Source organism: Harmonia axyridis, chromosome 3 (assembly GCF_914767665.1).
Source record: "Harmonia axyridis chromosome 3, icHarAxyr1.1, whole genome shotgun sequence".
Lineage (NCBI taxonomy): Eukaryota > Metazoa > Arthropoda > Insecta > Coleoptera > Coccinellidae > Harmonia > Harmonia axyridis.
The window spans coordinates 31,019,726-31,025,592 of NC_059503.1; the positions used below are offsets into that span (position 1 = coordinate 31,019,726).

Genomic DNA, 5,867 nt, shown 5'->3' on the forward strand with positions numbered 1-5,867 from the left:
TAGGAAGCGAAGGACAGGTCCAAGGATCACGTGTGAGAGGACCAGAAGTTCGACGAGAACCAGGGGGACCACAACGACCGGACACGACCGAGCTCTGCCCTTCTGATATTTTAAATATCTGGGATTGAGTGAATGTTCCTCTTAGCGAGGAGTGAGAAGCCGACGGCGAGGAGAAATCCTACGCGTATAGGCAAAAGTCGGGGATAATAATAATACTCTTTATTTCATATCATGTCTGTACAGTGTACTATACATAAAAGAAATAGTGTCAAATTGCCAAAATTCACAAAAATACTAAAATTAACTCAAATAATCATTAAGACAATATGGTTCCAAACAAATCAAATATTCTCTGACATTTTTCTTGAAATTCTTAAAATCATCCATCTGTTTTATACTATCAGGTAGTTTATTATACAATTTAATACACATGTAAGATGGGTGCTTTTCTGATAGAGATAACCTATGTATAGGATAATGTAAGTTCTGCGATCTTAAAGGGTAAATACTTTTAATTGTGTGAACTGAAAAAATATCTTTGTTCTTGAAAAAGAAAAGCAAACATTCTAATACATATATACCAAAAATTGTTAACATTTTATTTCTCTTAAATAATCCCCTACATGATTGAATTGAAGTCATTTTAAAAATATACCTCATCACCCTTTTTTGTAACACAAACAATTTATTGACCTCTGAGCTTGATCCCCAAAATATAATTCCATATCTTAAAAGGCATTCAAAATTTGCAAAATAAACTGTTTTCAAATTATTTAGACTCAAATACCTTGATAATGTTCTGATTCCAAATCCTACACGACATAGCTTCCCTGACAGGTAATCTATGTGATATGACCATTTAAGGAAACCATCCAAATATACCCCCAAAAATTTAATTGACTCTTCAATCTTGACATTACAAACTTTTAAATCCAACACATTTTCCCTCATTTTCTGCGATCTGCTTGTGCTAAATAGCACAGCTGATGTTTTATTTTCATTCATTAATAATTTGTTCTTTGTAAACCACGATTTTAATTCATTATAAATTGAGAGTGTTTTTGCCTTGATATCATCAAAATCATTTCCACCAATCATCAAATTTGTGTCATCAACAAAAGAAGTTAACAATTTTAGGATGTCTTCAAAAACATCACATATATCTATTATAAAAATTATGAATAGGATGGGTCCTATAACACTGCCTTGAGGTACCCCATAATTTGATTCAATTATATCTGACTTTACATCTTTGCCATTTTTAACAATAGACACTCTCTGCGATCGCTCGGAAAGATATGAAGCTATCCAGTCTTTTGCACTACCTCTAATACCCAGCTTTTCAAGTTTTATTAAAAGAAAAGGTCTGAACAAACAGTCATAAGCACTCGCCAGATCAACAAATAAACCCAACCCAAGTTTATCCTCCTCCAGAAGTCTTATAACCCTTTCCGTAAACTGATATAATGCAGTCTGAACAGATCGACCCTCCAAGTAGCCATGCTGAGAGTCATTAAACAGATTGCACTCCTTCATAAATATCAACAGTCTTTCACACATTACATGCTCAAATATTTTGGAAAAACTGGACAGTATACTGATAGGTCTGTAACTTTCAAAACAAGTATCATCTCCTTTTTTATAAATGGGTTTTATCAACGCTAATTTCAAATTCTTAGGAAAAATTCCAAACTTAAGAGAATTGTTGACTATATATGAAATGACACCCTTTATCTCATCTGCACAATATTTCATAATATTGACAGGTATACCATCATCGCCACTACAGTATTTATTCTTTATTTTATTAATTATTTCGACTATTTCATTAGGATTAGTTGGATGTAAATCAATTGACCTGGGGTTGTTTGGTAAATTACAAGAAAAGACCTCATCACCCAAATCACTTAGCATAATGGGAATTTTATCAACTAGGAACTTATTATATTTTTCAGCTATACTATCAGGACCTTCACTAAAAAATTTATTTTTATTTTTACTTTCTGTACCTCTAATATCATTACAAATCGACCACATTGTTTTATTTTTATTGTCCGATGACTGAATTTTCACATTATAGAAATCGGTCCTAGCTGCTGTGAGGAGTTTATCATAATTTTGTTTTTCAATATTGTATAAAGCTTTACAAGAACTATCATGTGATTTTAAAGTGAGCAAAATGTCTAATTTACGCTTACTCTCCCTAACCTCCTTTGTGTCATAATAATTTTTCAAATTTTTTTTACCCAATTTAACCAATTTCAATGGAAAATGCTCCTCAAATATTAAAAAAAAGGATTTCATAAAAGACTCCCACTGTAAATCAATATTAGATTCTTCAATCGAAAATACTGCTTGCCAGTCCCCCTGCTTCAGACCATCACAGAAATTAATTTTATCCTCTTCATTATAAAATCTACGATAGACTAACCTATTGTTATTATTTTCTTTACTCATGACAGTAAAACTTATTTTTTGTCCGAAATGATCTGAAACAGTAGTACTGAGCACTTCTGAATCAGCATTAAAATTAACAAAAATATTATCTAAGCAAGTACTTGTACAACTTGTAACCCTAGTAGGAACATTTATTGTGGGAAAAAGTTGGTATAAACACAATAATGTAAGGAAATCCGACCTTTTACTAGTATTCTCCAAAATGTCAATATTGAAATCTCCAGCCACAATGATGAATTTGTTTTCCTCAATAATCATAGCAAGAACTTTTTCTAGTTGTGATAGAAACACCTCTATGTCACTTGTCGCACTGCATGGTCTGTACACTGACAGCACAATAAAACTTTCACTGCCCAGTGATAACTCAGCAGATGCGCACTCAAACTGACCAATTATGGAAAACTCTTCTAATTTCTTTCTCCGCTTGCACTTGACTTCTTCATGGATGTATATTGCTGATCCACCGTGTTTGCCTCTGTCTCTGCACACATATGATATCAAGTTGAAGTTATTCAACTTGTGCACTAATTCATCTTCACTTTTCCAGTGCTCTGTTACACAAACAACCTTGCAGGTAGGTTGAGTCAAGAGAAAATGTTGAAAAGCGTTGATACTATTGCCCATAGACTGCAGATTTTGATGTATAATACTACACTCTCTATTGGCTGTTTCATGTCTGGTTTTGACTTTCTGCGACTTGTTTCTTATAAAAAATCAACCGCAGTATTATTTTTTTTATACACATGCATGTTGAATCTTTTTATAACTACATTTTCGGGCCAAAATTCGGGTTTGTATAATTCATCCTTTTTAGTAAAAGGAACTTTCACTAGGAAACTCTTTTGAGCACTTTTTTTATTTTCAAAATTTAATTGTTTAATTTCCACAACCTCTTTAGCGAATCCTGGTTTCTTTCTTATATATTCCTCAATTATAGGTTCAGTGACATGAGCTTTTACTCGGCTTATGAAGAACCATGCTCTTTTTTCTTGCCCAACGAAGCTGTTTTCTGCAATATCTTCTGTCATCTTACAGGTCCCAAATCTAGTTGGTCTGAATTTTCTCTTCTTTCTGCTATGCATTGTTTTCCATTCTTCTTGATTTTCAGGCGTTAAATGATTTCTGTTATTAATTGAGTCTGTGTGTTGACCCAGATTTATTACTTCTTCCATTTTCTTTCTCTGTGCTGTTTCTAACTGATTGTAGTTGTCCGTGTCTCCAGAATTAATTATATTTTCATTGACAGAGTTTACATTGGATTTGCTAAGAATACTAAGGTTATGTTTTTTAGGGTTAGGTCTCATATCACTTCTCTCAGATGTTTGAACTACAATCTGTGGAACGTTTGGAACTATTTTTTTGACATCATTATTATTTACGCGCTTGACAACGTTTGCATATTGAGATTCACTTTTTGTCTCACTTTTTTTATGAATGGAGTTTAATTGTAATGTTAATAACCTATTATTTTCTTTCAATAGGGAATTATTTTCTTTTAAAACATCATTTTTATCTTGACATTCAGCTAGCAACTTACTCAGATATTCAATTTTCAGTTCTAGTATTTCTTCTTTATTTAACTTTTTGTTTTCATCGGGAATCTTATCACAGCATTCAATATGACGTTTGCTTAAAACTTTGAAATTTTTCTTTTTCACGCAGGAACCATGAAAAATTCCTTCGCAATTTATACAAACTTGTATAGTACATGCCTTTTTGGAACAACATTTATAATAATTGTCTATTACACTGCTACTTTTATCACTTCTTACGCTCTCGTCTTCACTACGATCATCATCGCCTGACGCCATCTTAACGAATAATAAAATGTACAGAAGAATATATACATAAAAATAAGTAATATCTTAAATGTGAATCATTATTCATTGCAGAGATTTCGGAGTTTTTGATTTTTTGTATTGATTTTAGCCTTCATTCTTTTAATTCTCTGGTTGGTTAAGGGGCTCAGCTTACTACCACTACGTTTGGGGGTAGCCGAACTGCTATAGTGGCTTCTATAAAACCTTCTGATTCCAGTGTAACATCTAGAAAAACGAAAAACAATTTCATCTTATTGCAATTATCACTAATTTGAATTGATATTTTCAATCAACAACTTCAAGTAAATAGACTTACAAATATGATTTGCATTCATGTGTCCTCTTTTGAAAAATTTTCATTTGAGTTGACAGCAAACGCAGAATCTTTCTACAAAAAAAGAAATTCAATGTCACTCAGTTTTCAATTCCTTTGTGTAATATTTAATCTATACATTTGTGATTCAATTAATAACAGGAATAACTCACCAATATTAGATAGAGGTACGTTTTGATCCGTTTTAACAGTTTCTTCATGGATGATCATCTCAGACTCTGATTCAGGAAGAACATCTGATTTAGGTCCATTCACATGAAGAATACTTCCACGCCAAAGCAATGTCCGTGCATTTGAACTGGTTTTCTTTAAAAATGCTCACTACACATTCTATAGTCTTTCGAAGCACCCAGGTGATCTTTGCGTCCAGAGAATTCGATCCATCTTTTGGCACTGAATAATAATAGAAATTAGATGATTTTGTAATATTGAATTCACTACTTGAACTTACATTTTCATGTCCTTCGGTAATGTAAAAAACGCGAGCTTTGGGTTTTTATTTTTATTGTTCGGGCAGGTTAATACCAAACAATATGAACCACGACTCATCTTGACAAGAACAGCAAATTAATATTAATCTTTGATGAACAGTTCAATAACACGTGTGCTTTATAACCACAACAATACTATAACGTCTTTGTAATATGCCACAAGATAGCACCCAAAGATTAGAAATACACAGCACGATTAAAAACAAAGATTTAACCTAAAAGATGTTTAAAGACTTCAGAAATGTGATTCTAACCTTTTCTGACAAAAACGTCAAAAACAACCAATTTTGTTTACAACTGGAACACCAGACGTCGCTGGTGTCGTCTTGGTCGCTTCGTTTCCCTAATCTTTGGGTACAAGATTGGGTATATATTTAGTATTCTGTGGGTACAAGCTTAGCACATATTTAGTGTTCTGTGCTTAGCACTACTTGTAATCACAGAAAATTAACACTAATTTCTCCACAGCACTATTGACCACGAATTTAAATGAGCGCTCGTTACATATTGAAAAACTCGAACGCTGATTGGCTTTTTATGAGAATAAAATTTTAAATCGTTTTATGTATATCCTTTATTTTTAAGAATTTTTTTGGATTTCAACATTTATGTAAATAATGAAAAGGGTCAAAAAATGGTTGAACCCTTGAATAGTAAAACAAAACTGGCGACAGGCCAATATTTCTCTCGTAGGGCCAGTCCATTTGATATTAGGTTTATGAGAAAAAGAAATATATGTTCTATGGTTTCCGATTCAATGATTGA

At 32.6% G+C, this 5,867-nt stretch overlaps 1 long non-coding RNA gene across 1 annotated transcript; it reads right to left on the reverse strand.

Moving 5' to 3' along the window:
• Window positions 1-4,295: 4,295 nt before the first annotated feature.
• Window positions 4,296-5,458, reverse strand: LOC123675177. Its single transcript, XR_006746763.1, has 4 exons — window positions 5,063-5,458; window positions 4,764-5,004; window positions 4,594-4,665; window positions 4,296-4,502 (listed from the first exon to the last, which is right to left on the reverse strand). It is a non-coding gene; the product is annotated as an uncharacterized LOC123675177 (long non-coding RNA).
• Window positions 5,459-5,867: the final 409 nt, after the last annotated feature.